This window comes from Paroedura picta, chromosome 13 (genome assembly GCF_049243985.1).
Source record: "Paroedura picta isolate Pp20150507F chromosome 13, Ppicta_v3.0, whole genome shotgun sequence".
In the NCBI taxonomy this organism is placed as follows: domain Eukaryota; kingdom Metazoa; phylum Chordata; class Lepidosauria; order Squamata; family Gekkonidae; genus Paroedura; species Paroedura picta.
Window position 1 is genome coordinate 22,981,523 of NC_135381.1, and position 17,740 is coordinate 22,999,262.

The following is a 17,740-nucleotide window of genomic DNA, read 5'->3' on the forward strand; positions in this document are numbered from 1 at the left end:
GCCCACCCTGCCAGATGCACCTTGCGGCACCCAGGAAGGTCGCAGTGGAGCCTGGCCAGGGAGCACCCAGGGCCCCCCGCTTTTCTTCCTCCCTGGCAGTGTGATAATGGGCCCCGAGAGGGCCGGGAGTTATATGCGGCACAATGGAAGGGAGCAGCTGGACTTAGTGGAGCCTGCCTCGGGGGGGGGGTAGGGTGGGGCAGCGGGCGAGAGCCTTATGGGTGTGGGTGACCTGGCTGGGGTGGTCCCACCCAGGAGGGGTTGGGGGGCTCAGCCTCAGGGTGACAGTGGGCTGGGGACAGGAGGTTGAGGCCACCGCCTGGGCCCCCAGCCCATGGAAAGGCCAAAGTTTAAGCTGCAGGGTGGTGGTGAGTGGCTTGGGTGGGCGGCAAGTGATTGGCTGGTTGGGCAGGGAGTTATCATATGGCTGTGTTTGGATGCTATGACACAGTTTACTAATGGAACAAGATTAACTTTTGCTTATATATTCCTACTGTTATGATGGTCAGTTCTTAGTCTGACGAAGAGTGCTTGCACTTGAAAGCTCACACTTTGAATAAATCTTTGTTGGTCTTAGAGGTGCTACTGGACTCTGATTTTATTGTGCTACGTCAGACCAACACGGCTACTCATTTGAACCTCTCAAGGTTGTTGTTAATAAAGTTGTGGGCTTTTCATGCCAGCAAGTGGTAAGCATATTCATTAGCCCAAGACTCCCACCCTGCAAGGCAATCTGCGGATTGGCTTGATCTGAGGCCGTGATTGCCATGGTGGGTGGGGCAGGCGGGGGGAGGATGCCGGAAAGGGGAGGAGAGCCCGGAGTGTACATGCAGCTAAGGGCAGTGTGTCACTCTGGGATTGGCCGAGGGGGGGCAGGTGCATGCGCAGTAGTGCGCCTCGTGCTCTGCCTTCCCTCTTCAGCCAGGACACGGCCGGGATCCTCACCCTCCCTCCCTACTATTTTGGTGGTTGGGCTGTTGGAAGCCCTGGTTGGCTGGTGTTGGGGCACATGGGTTGTATTGCCTGTTATGCGCTATTTTGTCACAACTTTCCGGTTGGCAGAGAACGGAGATGGTTTAGGGGGGGAGTACACCCTGCCTGGCCTACTCCCCAGGAAAGGGGCCTCTTTAAAGAAGTGGCAGGCTGTGAGTGGGTGTCAAGCCTGGCTGGGTGAGGCATGGATTTCACAGAGCCAGGTGGCCCTGGACGGATCCAGAAGAGGTTTGTGCCTCCTCTGCCGTCCAGGGTGGGACACTTCCCGGGAGAGGAAAGGCAGCGGCGTGGAGGCCTGCATTCTCGGATGGGAATTAGGGCGGGAAGGGTTCAAGCTGTTGCCAGGAGGAAAATAGAGCAGTCGGCTGACTGCTCCAGCTCCTAACCCTCTGCCTTGCCAACCTTCTCAGGGTTGTTGTTTGTAAAGTTGTGGCCTTTTCACGCCAGCAAGTGGTAAGCGTAATCAGTAGGCCAAGACTCCCACCCTGCAAGGCGATATACAAAAACATAATTTCCACAAATTTATTTTATCTCACAAGCTATTTAAGCTTTTAGATTGTGCACATTGGGAACAAATATGTTTGCCTTTGGAAAAGTTGCTATAAATTGCATAGAGCGAGATCTGAATCATATTAATAAGTGCAAAGCAATTTTTTTTTAAGAACAGGTTCCTTGATTGTTTTTGTAGCAACCTTCAGTCGGTTTGTGCATTTCCCCCAAGCTTGTTAAACGAGAACATATGCTGAGACTCCAGAAGAGGGCGCATTGTGGTAAAGCCAATGCACAATGAAAATTGATAATTTATTTTGGTGGGTAGTCCTATTGGTCTGGAGCAAATTTTGAGTCTGATGGCACCTTTAAGACCAACAAAGTTTAATTCTGATTATCAGCTTTTGTGTGCACACAGACACTTTTTCAGATACAAAAGCTGATATCCAGTATTAAATTTTGTTGGTCTTGAAGGTGCCTTTGACCTCGAACTTTGTAAATTGAGAAAATAATTTCCTTTCTAATTGGCTATGAGAAATCAGTGTTGTGTTTTTACAATGGTAAAACAAGTGATAAATTTCCCATCAGTTCTTGGCAGGTTTACCTTGCACCATTGAACAGTGCCATGGGGAAATTGATCTTTCACAGGCAAAACATCTCCAGAAATGTTGTCACATTTGAAATGGTAGCTTTTTAAGGATACAAGAAATTTGCAATTGAAAGGAATGTGGGGATCCCAAAGGGCATGGATGTGACAAGTGGAAGAAAACTTCCTCCTTTTAAAACACAGACCTCCTTGCCCAAACTCCCTACCAGTTCAGTAGCACGTAGAATATTGAATTAGAGAAACCTTTCTCAACTTTTTTACCATTAAGAGACCGCTGAAACCTTCATCACGCTGTGAGAAACCCTAGAAGTGGTGTGAAGTGGTATTTATTTATTTATATTTATATACCGCCCTCCCCAGGGGCTCAGGGCGGTTTACATAAGAACAACAACAGTACATAAAACAATCTTATTAACAATTATTAACAATCTAACAATCTAAACAATATGGTCGGAAATCATAGCTGTGTACATGCCCACTGAACCCCTCCCCTTCTCACCCGCTCCAAGCCCATGTTTAACACATGAACAATCTATATAAAAATTAATTAACTATATAAAAATTAATTAACTCCCATCCTTTTGGGTAACCCTTTGAAGGCCATCAAGTTGAGAGATTCTGAACCAGAGTCTGCGAGGCCAAGGTTCAAATCCCCTGCATTCTGCTGTGAAGGTCCCTGGCCGTGCAATCCTAGGCAGGGTTATTATTCCTGTTCTGTTACTCTTCTATTACTATTATTCTTCTCCCTAGGAAAGCATTCTTAGGATGTGCTGCTGGTGGCTTGGGCCAGTCACCCTCTCTCAGTCTAACCTGCCTCATATAATTGTTGTGAAAAACAAACACGACAGAAACATGTGTCTTCCCAGGACTAATTGGAAGAAAGGTGGGATAAAAATGTAAATAAATAAACAGATGCTTTTGTAAATTGTTTCACTTACACTGGCTTATAAAGAGGAAAATTTGTACACTCCAGTTTAACCTCTGGATACCTGTTTGTTTGTTTTGCCTAAAACCGCAGAGTGGAATACATGCTCCCCTATTTTGTCTTCATAACAACCTTCTGAAGTAGATTAATCTAAGATGCAAAGTATCTGTTTGATGCAAAGTCACACAGTAAGCTTCTTGGCTGAGTGCCCTGATTGCAGACACACAGTAACCTTAAGAGTCCTATTTGGCTGCAAAGGCAAGACAGGAATATTTTAACCAATAAGAAATATTTAGTGAATCAAGTTCTAGCCTTAATGTTTTGCAAAATACTGCTCCAGACATCAGTTAGATAACACCCACAGCTTCAAGTCCAAGAGGAAATCAAAAACAAAGTTCTAGAGCAGGGGTAGTCAACCTGTGGTCCTCCAGATGTCCATGGACTACAATTCCCATGAGCCCCTGCCAACGTTTGCTGGCAGAGGCTCATGGGAATTTTAGTCCTTGAACATCTGGAGGACCACAGGTTGACTACCCCTGTTCTAGAGCACAAGCCAAGGTCAGAGACAAGGAAATCAGTCCAGAATACAGGCTATAGTAGCTATCAGACACATTATTTCCATATGGCCCCTTCCTAGTTTGCTGCTTATATACATCACACCAAGCACCTGCCAGCCATCTCAGCCCTGCTCTTGAAAGCACTCAAGTAGTACTACTCACTCATCCTCATTGCTTATATGGAGCCCGTGCTGTGCCGCCAATCTGGCATTGTGTTGTCTGTCTTGCAGTGCCCTCCTTATCTTCCTCCTACACTGTTCCTGAGGCTACAGTGAAAGAGGAGGTGAACTGGCCAACAGATGACTCCCTGTTGCCAACTCAAGACTGAAGGGACATTGTAGAGGTACCTGGCTGGGGAGCCTTGTTTGTCTCCTCCTGCAGTGCCTTTATTACTGGCTTTGAGTTTGGGTCAGGTTTGCTGGCTGCCTCTTCCTCAGAGGAGTCCTCTACATCACTTGACTCTGCTGGAGCTGGTGGGTCCATGACACTGAATAGGGATCTGAACCCTAGATAATGAGGTTGGTCTTAGGCCATCCACTATACCTGATTCTTCTTACTCTCCTTTGTTGTTGTTGTTAGGTGCGACCTCGTGTCCGACCCATCAAGACCCCATGGACAATGATCCTCCAGACCTTCCTGTTCTCTACCATTCCCCAGAGTCCATTTAAATTTGTACTGACTGCTTCAGTGACTCCATCCATCCACCTCATTCTCTGTCGTCCCCTTCTTCTTTTGCCCTCGATCGCTCCCAGCATTAGGCTCTTCTCCAGGGAGTCCTTCCTTCTCATGAGGTGGCCAAAGTATTTGAGTTTCATCTACAGGATCTGGCCTTCTAAGGAGCAATCTGGGCTGATCTCCTCTAGGACTGACCGGTTTGTTCGCCTTGCAGTCCAAGGGACTCGCAAGAGTCTTCTCCAGCACTAGAGTTCAAAAGCCTCAATTATTTGACGTTCGGCCTTCCTTATGGTCCAACTTTCACAGCCATACATTGCAACTGGGAAGAGGTACTCTCCTACCTCTTGTTAAATTTCTCACCACATTGGCACCTTCAAGGCTAACAAATAAATTCCCTTAGTCTTTAAGGTGCCACTGGCTGCCTGTTGTATTCTACTGTTCTAAACTACGATGGGGAATTATTTTAAATACACCTGAATAAAATGCTAACTTTACCTGCACCTCACTCCCCAAGAAGCCCAAGGCAAGATGCAAATGGAAGTGTCCATTTGCATGCACAATTATCACAGTAATGTGTGCATAGGAGGTATTCACAGGTGTGAATAGCCAAATGAGCCATTATTCCTTTGTTTATGCATGCACACATTAAACTCTGATTTGCACACATCCATTATGCAGATCTGAGGATCAGACCCAAAGGGTGATAAAAACTCCATCCAGTATTTTGCTGAATATTTGAAGAGTCCTCTGAGAGGGGAAGGAAGGTCAAGGTTTGGGGGCTTCTGATTATTTTCGACAGACACACCCACTCTTTAACTCCAGATTCTGCTTTAGCAGAAGTTGCTGCACTTTTTCACTGTCACTGAGAATTCATTGCTCCCATCTATTTCCAGCCTAAGTACACTCTTTGTACTTGGGAAACTTGGGTGCTCCTTGCAGTTTTCCTTGCAGTGAGTTCTTGAAAGGTCACAACCTTGCAGTGTGTTCTTGAAAGGTCACCACTTGCTGATGCGACTGGCCTGGTCATTGCCTGGAAGGGAGCACCACTGCTGCTGAGGTCGCTCTGGGCATCCAGACAAAGGTTCCCATCATGCCATGCAAACAAAACCTCAGCATCACAAAACATGTTTGCACATCTTCTCAGCTTCCAGGAGGATCAGGGCCTCAGCATTTTGCCCCCTTAACATAAAGATGCCCAGGAATCCCCTGGGATTATAGATCACTTGCCTTGGAATTCTACTCCATTGAGGTCCTTCCTTGTCCCAAATACCACCCACTCCTGAGTCCATCCCCAAAATCTGTAGGTATTTTCCAACCCAGAGCTGGCAACTCTGCCTTAGCATCTATCTCTTGGCTGACCTGGAAAACCCTGGGGATTCTCAATGAGTTTCCTGTTGGACTATAGACACAATTTTAATTTAAAAACATAAAAGATGCAAATGATACTGCGTTAGAACTGATACACACTGCAATTAGCTTTATGTAGCATTCACCATTTTAAACAGAATATTTTAAATTCAGGGCCAGTTTATCCATGTAGAACATGCTGTAGGCTCCGTGCTTCCAGAGGCCCCGCATGGTGCCTTTCCCCCATGGATCAGGACCATAGCCTCTTTTTCCTATTTAAGGGCATGCAGAGTGAACCCTTTTCCACTTTTGGGGTCCCCTCCACCCCCAGCCTGGCTGCTCCTGCTGCAATTGTACTTTGCTACGGCCCCACGAATCCTTAAACTTGCTCTGGTGTTTTGGCTCCTGCAAATCCTTAACCAGTCCTGTTTAAACTATGTGTGGTATATTGTTCTCTGTGTCCTTAAATTGTGTTTTAAAGACCAAATGTTTTCAATTGCTAATTTGTGCTTTTTTAATCTGCATTCTAATATTGATAATTGGTGCATGAAAGCTTTTATAAAACTTATACTCAACATTACTATAATCATATTCGCACAGGTGCATTAGTACCAATGCTTCTAGAATGCCCTCACGACCTGAGAAAGCACCGCCTGCAAATATTGCTATCAGATATAGATAATTTGTTAACTAGCAAAGTAGCAAAATTTGCGTGGCTAGCTTTAAGAATTAGGAAAGAATGGGTCACTCATGTATAGCCATAATAGGTCCACAGAGCTTCTTATGTTTTTGGGTTAGTAGATGTATTACATGCCTCTTAGTCTTGTTTTTTGTTTTATATTTTAACAGCTTTATTAGTTTTATTGCTTTTATGGCTCATTTTATCTGTGTAAAATAGTCAACGGCAGTTAATGCTTCTAAATGTTGGCTTTTATGGTGGAAAAGTTTTAAGTTTTATTGTTGATGCATTTTTAACCTTTTAATGTATTCCCTTCCCTTTTACAAACTGCTATTGTATAGTAGTGCTTCTAAAATTTTGGTCTAAATGACCATAAATAAATTATTTGATTTGATTACTCAGCATTACACATTTTTGGTCTTAAAGGTGCCACTAGACTCGAACTTTGTTCTGTTGCTTCAGATCAAGAAAACTATTCACATGGTATATTCTGGGTTCTTGCAACTTATTTATTCATTTATTTATTATATTTATATACCACCCTCCCTAGAGGGATAATAGATTGCTGCATGGTTAGCTGACTTGAGCCTGAGGAGATAAAGCAGGATACAAATGTTTTAAATAATTTAGAGATTTAGAGCGGCATGCTTTGTGTTACAACTTTGAAAAAAAAAACTTTATTTCTGGCATTGCCTACATGCATGTCCGCCTATTTGTTGCTCCAGTAAGTTAGCCATTTTTAAAAAGAAATTCCCGTCCACGAGAACAAGGGAGAAGGTGGTGTGTGTGAGGGCGGAATGCCTTTAGTGTGTTTGAGCCTCCCTCTGCTGGTTGCTCTCCAGTTATTAGCACTAAATAGGTTGGTGAATCAACTTTATGCGATTCCCCAACTTGTGCTTTAAAATGGAGGATGTAGCGAGACAGTTACTGCCCAGAAGCTGGATGTTGGAAACGTCATATGGAGGGACTGGAATATAATGGCTACATTAGGTAACCATTTCACTACATTTAACGGGTGCGGAAATGTCCTATCGAATCCCCCATTTAAAGCTGAAATCCTGCAGCCATCACTACATCTTCTGGTAGCAAATTTCATATTTTAATCACTTTCTGTGTATAGGGCTCTGCCATCCTAGTGAATGCTCCAATCCTTACAACCATATTTGTACGTTACTAAACTCAAGATGGTTCATCTGCCTGACAGGAGTTTGATAATCCTCATGTTAACTGCTGCCTGCTAGGGACTGCAAAAAACAAGATCAATGGATAGTCATTTGTCAGGCTGCAGATATCTTTCAGATCTGTGAAATACAGCCACAAGTATCACCTTCAGAATCACAGAAACATAGAGTTGGAAGGGCCCATACAGGCCATCTAGTCCAACCCCTGCTCAACGCAGGATCAGCCCAAAGCATCCTAAAGCATCCAAGAAAAGTGTGTACCCAACCTTTGCTTGAAAACTGCCAGTGAGAGGGAGCTCACCACCTCCTTAGGCAGCCTATTCCACTGCTGAACTACTCTGACTGTGAACATTTATTTCCTGATATCTAGCCTATATTGTTGGACTTGTAGTTTAAACCCATCACTGCACGTCCGTTCCTCTGCAGCCAATGGGAACAGCCAAACTTATCCCTATCATTATTTGGAAAGGCATTTCTGAAAATGCCATGCCATCCACATCAGCCTGTCTCAGCCCCTTCACTGTCTATATGAGATGAGCCACTAACTAACATAAATTGACATGTCTTGTCAGGACAGTTTGTTTACTTTTTTGCTCACCATCCCCAGCCACCGTCTGGCTGCTCTGCCACTTGTCTTCAGTGTTTGATTAAGCACTGTGAGAATTGTCACTATTGATCAACTTCTTGCCGGAACATTAAGCTCTCTAATCCTTCACATTCCCACCACATCTTCATTGCTGAGATAGTTTGCTCCTTCTGGTTTCCTACCAATAACTGAAACAGCCTATAAGCAAAAATTAATACGTTATTTTAAAAAAAAACCTATCACTTGAGTTTGTCCTCCAGGACTATTCAGGCTTTTGTCAGCCTTGTTGCCTTTGTAGACTTCTTCAAAAGTTATTTGGATATTTATATCCCACACTTCTGCCCATTGGGGATCCAAAGCACTTTATAATTGTTGGTAGAGTGTGAACATACTAAGGGGAAAAGCAACAACTTGCTTAATGAATACTTCCCATTACTTTACAGCATCTTATGCACAGAAGGGGCAATCTCAATATCTGCTGGCTGAAAATCTTGTAAAAAATAAAAAAAAAGGGCAATGTTTGAGCCTGGGCCTACTGTATAGGACCGTTTATGCACTGGAGGTTTCATGCTGGGCTGCAGGCTAGAGTTTTAGTCATGGCAGGTTGCCCCACCTTTTCCTTCACCCACATGGGGGAGCATTTGGCCTGGTGCACCTCATCCACCCCCGTTCTGTGCTCCTGACAGGGGGGTGGGGCAGTGAAGGTCCCAGTGCATAAACGGTCTAAGAAACACTTGCTTATCCACCATAACCTTTCCCCCTTCCCTGTCCCTTGTGTTGTTTTCTGTGCAACCGATAAGAACCCAACACGTCTCTATATCACTCTCCAAATTGACTTATTTATTTATTATTATATTTATATACCGCCCTCCCCGAGGGCTCAGGGTGGTTTACAGAAAACAGGGAAGGATACAATTAACACATGGTAACAGGTAACAGTAACAGCAGTTACAGGTAACAGGTAACCTGTGACAGAACTCCTGTTTGACAATCACTTTCTCCTACATGGCAATTCTTCCTCTTTCACTGGGGAAGGGAAGGGGTTGGGGGTTTATGTTAATGGCAATGTTACCTGAATAAATGTAACAAATAAGCTTCACAACATTTTTTTTTTTGAGGGGAAGGTGGGTAGGGACAAAAAGCCTATAACTGAAAAACTTTGCTCGAGTTCATTGTAATAAAACAAGAACATGTTCTCTGCAGTGCTAATAAGAAAAAAAAACATGATAGAACAAAAGATAATTGCAATGAGGTATGCCTCCCATTTTTCTCAATTTTTGCTCATTTTCCTTTGATAGTATTACAGATGTCTTAAATATAAGTGCTGCTGCCTCAGGTGGACTTGATTAGTTCTGGGAATTTCGTGTCCTTCCACTGCAGACAGGCAGGTAGGGATGATATAACCATAATGTGTAATCTCTTCAAACTTTGACACGCCCAAAGCTGACAGTCATGCATCCTAGAACATTTTGCTCCTGGGATCATTCAAGAAGAACATCAACCGGGCACAATCTTGTCCAGTTGCCTATCCAGCTCACAGGTTAGGCAAACTTTCTGTTCTATCAAATCCTGAGTGACAGATTGGAGAAAACCAGCTCAGTTCAATCTCCCAAACTGAACACAGTCCCATTGGGGCAGGAATCGGCAGCTGTGCAGAATTAAAGAACCAGAGAACATCACAATTCAGAACAGGAACTCACCAAAGAAGCAACAGAAGAGAGCCCTTTGGCAGAATAGATAAAAATATAACTGAATGTTACTGATAATTGCTGTATAGCAGGGCCCTCACTACTGCCTTTATAGTTAAAGGTTTGGCCTTTTATAAGATTTTTTTAAAAAAGGAGAAAGGGGAGAGTCGAAAATAAAGACCTAAGTCAAAAATAGAAACACAGCAAAAAAATTAGGAAATCTATAATTAAAAACAACAAACATCCCATCCTACCCCAGCCATAAAACATGAGTACTACTATTGCAGGTTAGGATTAAAGTTGGATACTGACTCCTGTGATGATTAAAACTCTAGAAGTCACCCTAGTTTCATGGCTTTCAGTAGTTTAGCTTCTCTTAATGGGAGCATGTGTTCCAGATTTTAATGCTTGTGTTGCAAGAAATCCAAAATATATCTATAATAATTCACCATGAGGAGCTTCTGCTGCATGGTATAGGATGCAAAACCATTTGCTGAATTCCTATCTGCCATCAGGATTGCTTGACTAGCTTGGAAAAATAAACCTGCGGACTAGCTTTCTTATGTTCTTTTGCTGTGGAGATAAACAGGTGATTTCCCCACAACATGGAAGCTGCTAAGGGCTGGTTCCAAAAGTTGACAACCTACCAGTTAAAGAATTACAAGAGACGTACTGGGAAACAGATTGGCAGCTTCAAGCACCACAAACCAGCCTCAAACCAGAGAGAAGGTGTTCATCTCTCCTATATGGACAGTACCTGTATAAGAAGGTTTGTTTTTAACGGGTGAAACTGACCCCCAACATAAACAGGAATGTTCAATCCTCCTGTCAGCCTCAATTAACAGCATTTCAAGCACTTGCCTAAGTCCAGAGGAAGTCTCTTCGGGATGCTCAGTGTCGGCTTCTCTCATTAAAACAGCATTCAGAAGGTTAACTACAGATGCCATTGACACAGACCCCTGTGTAATCTCTTTAACCTTGTCCAGGGGGCGGGCAGACAAGCCAGGACCTAGCAAGTCTGCTCCAAATTAAGCTTTGTGCCTAAGCCAATTTAAATTTCCTCCAGTTTCTGATAGCTGAGGCACACACTCTCCCTAGCCCCCAATAAAACTGTGGAGTGCATTTTTCTTTTATATCCCCAACATTTTTTGTTTGTGAAAGACTAAGAGGAAGTATTAGGTACCTTCTGGGGTATTTATTTTTTGTATTTGTGAATGAGACACTGCCCTGGTGCAGAGGAGGCAAGACCTGGAGCAGAGATTCAACAGTCAGCCTCTTTACAGGGTGGATAATTCTATCTCTTCTTTAATTGAAGAGCCTGCACCCACTCCTCCATCAGCAAATTAAGATTGCAAGGGATGAGTAGGAAAATGGCCTCTAGACCTCTGTGTGTCAAACAGCAGATCAAGATCCAAGATGGAAAGTAGAGAACCCCCATGTTTTCCTCCTCACCCAAGCTGCTAGTCATCCAAAGGAGCTTGTCCCCCATAGCCAAACAATGCTTTGTCATCTTTTACTGAACACAAGAGACGTACACATTGACATGTGAACTTCACTCTGTCATACTACATGTACCTTTCTTCTCAGGGTATCTGGTTTTCCTTCCCACTAGGGGTTCCTTCTTCTGACCTTTTCAATTCCCTAGCCCACCTACAGGGGTCTCCTAATTCCAGCAACTTGGCTGTCTTGTCAGGATTACCCTGCTTACTCCTTTCTTAGGCAGTTCAACCCCTTCCGCCTACCTTGCTCCTTCCTGCACTGGTCAGCCAATGGCAGTTGGAGACTCTTACTTGTCTCACCCTACTGGTGACCTCAAGCCTGCTCAACCAGTCAGTACTTGAGTCATTGTCATAAGACACCATATGGATTCTTAATGGATTTAAAAGTACAGAGGGTGGTTTCACATGGTCCATAATCATCACCCAGGGTTAAGTAATCAAGTCACCAGACATGGACAGCAGAATTTTAGACAAAGTCACACACCTTTGACCTCAATTGACTTAGATGGGGAACAACCCAGTTTAGGATGGCACTGTGGAGGCATACAAATATGCATGACCATACTTTATGAAGGTTATGTTTATGAAGAGATCTACCTCACAGAATACCTGCGCAATGCTGACACTTCCCTCAAACCCATCCTCAAAACTTTCCAAAGAAGCCTCTGTTACAACTCTGCCCCCCTCTTCACCTGAACACCGGCTCTTCCTGTTTATTCCTCTGGCTACATCCTGCCCCTCTCATTCTTGTCTCCTTTAAGTCATTTTTAAATTGTAACTTCAGCTTGGCAGGGACCTACTTTCTCAGATGATGTCAACTTTCATGCACACTGATGTTACTATGTTATCTAAAACAGGTACCTTTTTTGGTCATCAAATTGCAGTCCACCTATGGCAATGTTGTTCAGTTTTGGAGGCAAGAGACCCACAGAGGTGGTTTGCCGTTGCCTGCCTCTGTGTCGTGACCCTGGAATTCCTTGGAGACATCCAGTACAAATACTAGCCAGGCCCAACCCTGATGAGATTAGGCTAGCCTGGGCTATTCCTGTTAAGGGCAATGACATTGTAACATTTAGGAAAAACTGTACAGAAACAAAATTCTTTTTTTTTAATACATTTTTTTCAAGAGGCCATTATTACAGTTAGTAAAGAATTGCTGGCCATCACCTTTTATGTGAAATACAGCACACGTAATCACATCATCCCCTGATATACTACAAAAATACCTTTTTGTTACAAAAATTAATTAATAATTAGAAACACAGTGTGGAACAGTTGTACTACTGCTGCTAATTAAAAGACCTAACTTATTAGGCTTTGAGAAGTGGGAGAAAAGGAAACAAACAAGTCTAATTTGCTAGATTAATTTTATGGCCTGTTCCATTTAGCCCAACGGCACCTTTTAGTGAAAATGACAAATCTGGATTGTCAATGTATGCTTGATAAGGAAGATAAAGGTCATATATTTTAATGTCACAGAAGGTCTTATTAAAGGAATCTTAATTACGTGAGGTATCTATGAACCATTAATTAAATACTGTCGAGAATAATTAGGTCCAGTTACTGATGGATTAATTAAAGTTGGTTTCCTATTCTAAAAAAAAAGGAGGTCCAGTATCTGCTTCTTGGCAGGATAATTGATAATATGACAGGAAATAAAAAGAATCTAAACAGTCACCTTGACCATTCACATAAGAAGTTGACTATGGCTGAGGGAAATCTTCTTGCCTGCTATACCTTGGAGCAGGAAAAGCCCCTGCTCTTGAGTAGGATCCCAGCAATTTCAAGAAACATTAGTTGTGTCTGTGTGTGTGTGGGGGGTCAATCCTACTCAGGAACTCTTATTATAAACAGCTCCAAAGAGACATAAGATTCAGCAGTATTAACAGTTGTGGAGAGCAAATTTTAGCAAGCACAGTTTTCCTCACACCAGTGAAGACAAGCTGCATATCTCCCCAAATATTATTTCCTGCCCAATCACTGAAAGCGCAGAACCATCTCTAGATCTTTCCACTCAAACATGTATGGTGTGCTTGTGTGCACAAGGTGACCAACTGCTGATTCTCAACTAATGACTGATGTTATTTTTACCATAACTTAGATTTCATACAACAAAAAGGATGCTATTTCTCTTCTACCAGAACTGCAAATGGTTTTGAAAACAGCAAGCATATCCCATCTGTTGGACCAACGTTGTCTATGTGTTCATCGACAACCAAAAGAAAGTAAATCAACAAGATTGATCTTTCCAGAAGTCTTCCTAATTTTTCCTCTTTTCCCCCTCTTTTTCCTCTTTTGCACCAATGCTTGTTTGTACCAGGAGTAGGACATGGGAGATTCAATTAAAAGAGTCATTTGGTTGCAAATTCATTTGTCAACGCAACATGATAAAAATATAAATTCTAGCTAACAATTGTGGAATCAGAAATAATGATAATGCAGAAGCTATACCCCAAATATGTGATCCAAATTAGTTTTACAGAAACGGTTGCAGTATAGCAAGATTTAAAGTATTTTCCTTCCTGTTTCATCATCACATCATTGCTGTATGACAGTAGATATTTTAAAACTCTGCTGTGGAAAAACTATTAACAGTATATTCTTAGCATCTGAGAAAGATTTAAAAAGCAAATTATTTTTCCACCTTAAATTGCATGCTAACAGTTTGAAACACACTTTTCACTGATTTTAGCAGAACTTAACTCTCAAGCCATAAATGCTCCAGATCGCGGCCAAGGTGAAGGTATCGCTCAGTGGGAAACCACATTCAGATGTTCTCAGAAAGTTTTTATGGCATGCAAGCAACATAGGCAACAATCGTGATAAAACATACTTGCATAAACCCATGCAAAATTAACAGAAGAAGCCAGACCTGTGCTCCCCTCCCCTGGTCTGTAGAAGATGAGCACTTACCTGATGTCTCCTGCAATTTGCTTGAAAGATTTTTCCTAAAAGATTTTGGCAAAACGAATAATGTGGATGAAATGTAATAACGAAAGCTGAAATTTGCCCCGTTATCAGCGGCTCACATTCAAGCAGGAATCCAGAGCCGGCACAGGAGAGGAAAGAAAAGAGCCTATAAGCTCTGGGATCCTCTCATTCAACTAAGATTGCTTCATACAAAAGTTGACAATACACTCGTGAAATCTATTGTTGATATTCAACATTTTTTAAATAGCTGAACAGAATAGACAATAAGGCAGGATGGAAAACTTGGAAAGGAGGCCGGCCTGGACTGTCAGTTTAGCAAGTACAGCACTGTAAAAAAAAAAAAAAAGAAAGAAAAGAAAAGAAAGAAAAAGCCCTGAAAATATTGATACAAACAATTCTTTGTCATTTGCTATGTTCTGAGCGGCACAAATACTGAGCACATTATTTATTCTGTTAGTGACAGGAATAAAGTATATTGATTAATTTTAACCATTTGAGAATTCGTTAACTCTAGGTTAAAATGAGAGTTTAAATCCAGGGTGTTCCTAATGAAATGGTAGCTGGTTCTTAAAATACCATACTATATGTTCATATCTTTGATGGAAAATATATTTTACAATTTCTTGAACAAGAAAATCTTATTTTGTCTAAAAAGGGGGGAGTAATTAAAAAACAAACAAAAATAAATGAATGCATAAACCCCAGTCAAGTGAATAAAACTTTAGCCCTGTGGTTTTCAAACTCCTGCTCTCAATTACTCATTTCACATGGATTTATTTGCTGACAATTGCTGCAATAAGATTTTATTTTATTTCTTTGCTCAGAAATCCCTGTACAATTGCAAAGGATTCTGGGACACTAACATTTTTCTGGAAAGATTATGGGATGTATTATTGGTTTTTAGCCATAGTGCAGGACTAGGTAAGAATGATTTCAGGTATTTGTTTATCTACTTTGATTTCACTAGAACCCCCATAAAAACAATGTATTTTGAAGGGTCAAAGCAAGAATGAACACTAAGGATATTTTAATAATCGAGCATAACTCATCTGTACTCAAGGGTCCTGTGTTTGGACACTTGTATAAGAACCAAACATGTGCCATGATGGATCAAAGATCCACCTGAGAGCTGCAATAACCGTAAAGTGCAACATGATCCACGAGAAATTGGGTGCATGGACCAAAAGTCTACCATCTGCTATCTTCTGCCAGGTCTACTTTTGCCTAGGTAACAATGGGGGCCTTTCTAGATCATCACGAGCCTCACAAACTGAACCAGTTTGTTTGGCAACTAAAGGGCTGTGGAGATTTGTAGTACTGTACTCGGACATAGTGAAGTCCTAGGGAAGTCCATGCTCAGTTTAAGGTAGCGATTCTTAGATTGGCTAGGATATCATGGTAGAGGCACAAACTTTTCAGTCAACACCTTCACTGCCCACAACAGTTTAAATTCTTTGATCTAAATTCTAAAAAGGTAAAGGTAAAGGTATCCCCTGTGCAAGCACTGAATCATGTCTGACCCTTGGGTGAAGCCCTCCAGCGTTTTCATGGCAGACTCAATACGGGGTGGTTTGCCAGTGCCTTCCCCTGTCATTACCATTTTACCCCCCAGCAAGCTGGGTACTCATTTTACCCACCTTGGAAGGATGGAGGGCTGAGTCAACCTTGAGCTGGCTGCTGGGATTGAACCCCCAGCCTCGTGGACATAGCTTCAGACAGCATGTCTGCTGCTTACCACTCTGCACTACAAGATATCTAAAGATATCTCTGTATCTTTAGTTAATTAATTTGACATAGGAGGGGTCTGTTAGAGGAGGGGCTATGGCTCAGGACTTGAAACTTTTTGCAGAAAGTCCCAGGTTCATCCCCCCAATATATCCAGTTAAAGGGGTCAGGTAGTAAGTGCCTGGGACCCTGGAGAGACATTGCCAGTCAGAGCAAACAGTAATGATCTTGATAGACCATGGATTCCATGTGAGGTTGGTTCGTGTGTTTATGCTGCATTATATTGAGCCACACTTTTAATTCCATTAGTCTAATATTACCACTTCATTGGAGATGCCAAGTATTGTGACCCAGGATCTTCTGCAAGCCAAGCAATTGTCTGGTCTGTTCCTTGGCTGACACCAAAGTTAAGTTTAGAAGCCCAGTCTACATATATTTGCGTTCTACAGCAGCAAGGATTTTTACAATGCTCACTTGATGTTTGGCATTTGAATTGGACCAAGGCAGAAAGTAAAATTAGAATGGGAACCTTGGATTCTAGAAACAAGTCATGGGTAGTATCTTTATGTTTTTCCAAGTCACCATTATTCCACCCATCATGATTCTCCAATTGCTTACTATAATTTAGCAAATTAGGCTTACTGGGAAATTGTAGTGTTGCCCTTTTGAAGGAGCATGAGAGATTATATTATGCTGCATCCCAATGGTTACCAAAGCTCTTTGCAAGGAACTTGTTGGCAAATTCACAACGTCATGCTTGTCAAGGAGCTACCATAAATGGTGTATGCAACCTCAATTTAATGATAACATTACATCGGTCTTTTCTCTCTTCTTTGAGCCTTGCATGGAGACTGTGAATTTGTGGGAAAGAGATATTCAATACCAGGGCATTTGCGAACAATGAAGAAAATGACAGATCTCTGTTTGGAGGGTATAACACCCACCTTGTCCGTATTTTCCTTGTATTCATTTAAAAGGCTGCCAATCCCTCATTTTCAGATAAGTATGGGACATTACATGTATTCAGTGACTGTTTAAGTTATTTTAAAGTTTTAGGTTACTGCTTTAATTGCAAAGTCTTAATTTCCTGCTCTTAGCAAAGCCACTATGTGAATTCTGTTCTCATTGTTATAATTTCCCGATACAACTCAGCTACAATTTAGCACTCAACTGAATTCCATTATGAAAATTCTTTATATCACAAAGAACATAGCACAGAAAATGCTTACCTAGCACAGAAGGAGGACGTCATCTAGTTCACTCGATTGCTATAGCTGCATTTATGGGCAATGGTAAAAGAAGACTTTCCCTCTGGCAAGATAATGCAAAAAAAAAAATCCATATTTTCTGAATGAGTGACACATCAGGGATATCAGAGATAAACACATGACCTTCACAAAAGTTAATTAAATTTAGAAGAGGAAAAAAATGACAAACCACTTCTACTGAAGAAGTCAATATTACTGACGATTCTCACCCTCCCGACTGATAAAAGGGGTATGAAGCTTCTTCTCCTGTGCAAAGTCCCCTTGGAAAAGGTTCACCTTTTGAGCACAAGATTTTGTCTCTACCATTTCTCTCTGAGAAAATATGTATCTGTCCAATCTAGTTTGGATCAAAATAGGGGCAGAAAAGGCACATGCACTCAATATACAATTTCTCTGGCATTCTGACCATTTCAAATGTAATGATTAGAGGGAATCCTGCTTTCCAACCCATTCAGTTATTGCCCAAGGCTTTCATCCACCTATGTGCAAAAGTCACAGAAAAATGTGGAAAAGTAGCTGAGTATTCAAAATATTAGACCCTCTTGTGGTGCAGAGTGGTAAGGCAGCCGACATGCAGTCTGAAGCTCTGC

At 42.1% G+C, this 17,740-nt stretch overlaps 1 long non-coding RNA gene across 2 annotated transcripts in view; it reads right to left on the reverse strand.

Annotated features, from left to right (window-relative positions):
* LOC143822740 (uncharacterized) overlaps nt 1-14,310 on the reverse strand; it is an 85,998-nt gene extending 71,688 nt beyond the window's left edge. The window contains exons 1-2 of one of the 2 annotated variants that reach the window (XR_013226245.1): nt 14,140-14,310; nt 12,088-12,271 (exon numbers count right to left, since the gene is read on the reverse strand). This is a non-coding gene — a long non-coding RNA (uncharacterized LOC143822740). The remainder of the gene's footprint in view (nt 1-12,087; nt 12,272-14,139) is intronic. The other variant, XR_013226242.1, reaches the window with a different exon arrangement.
* Between the last annotated feature and the right edge of the window lie 3,430 nt (nt 14,311-17,740).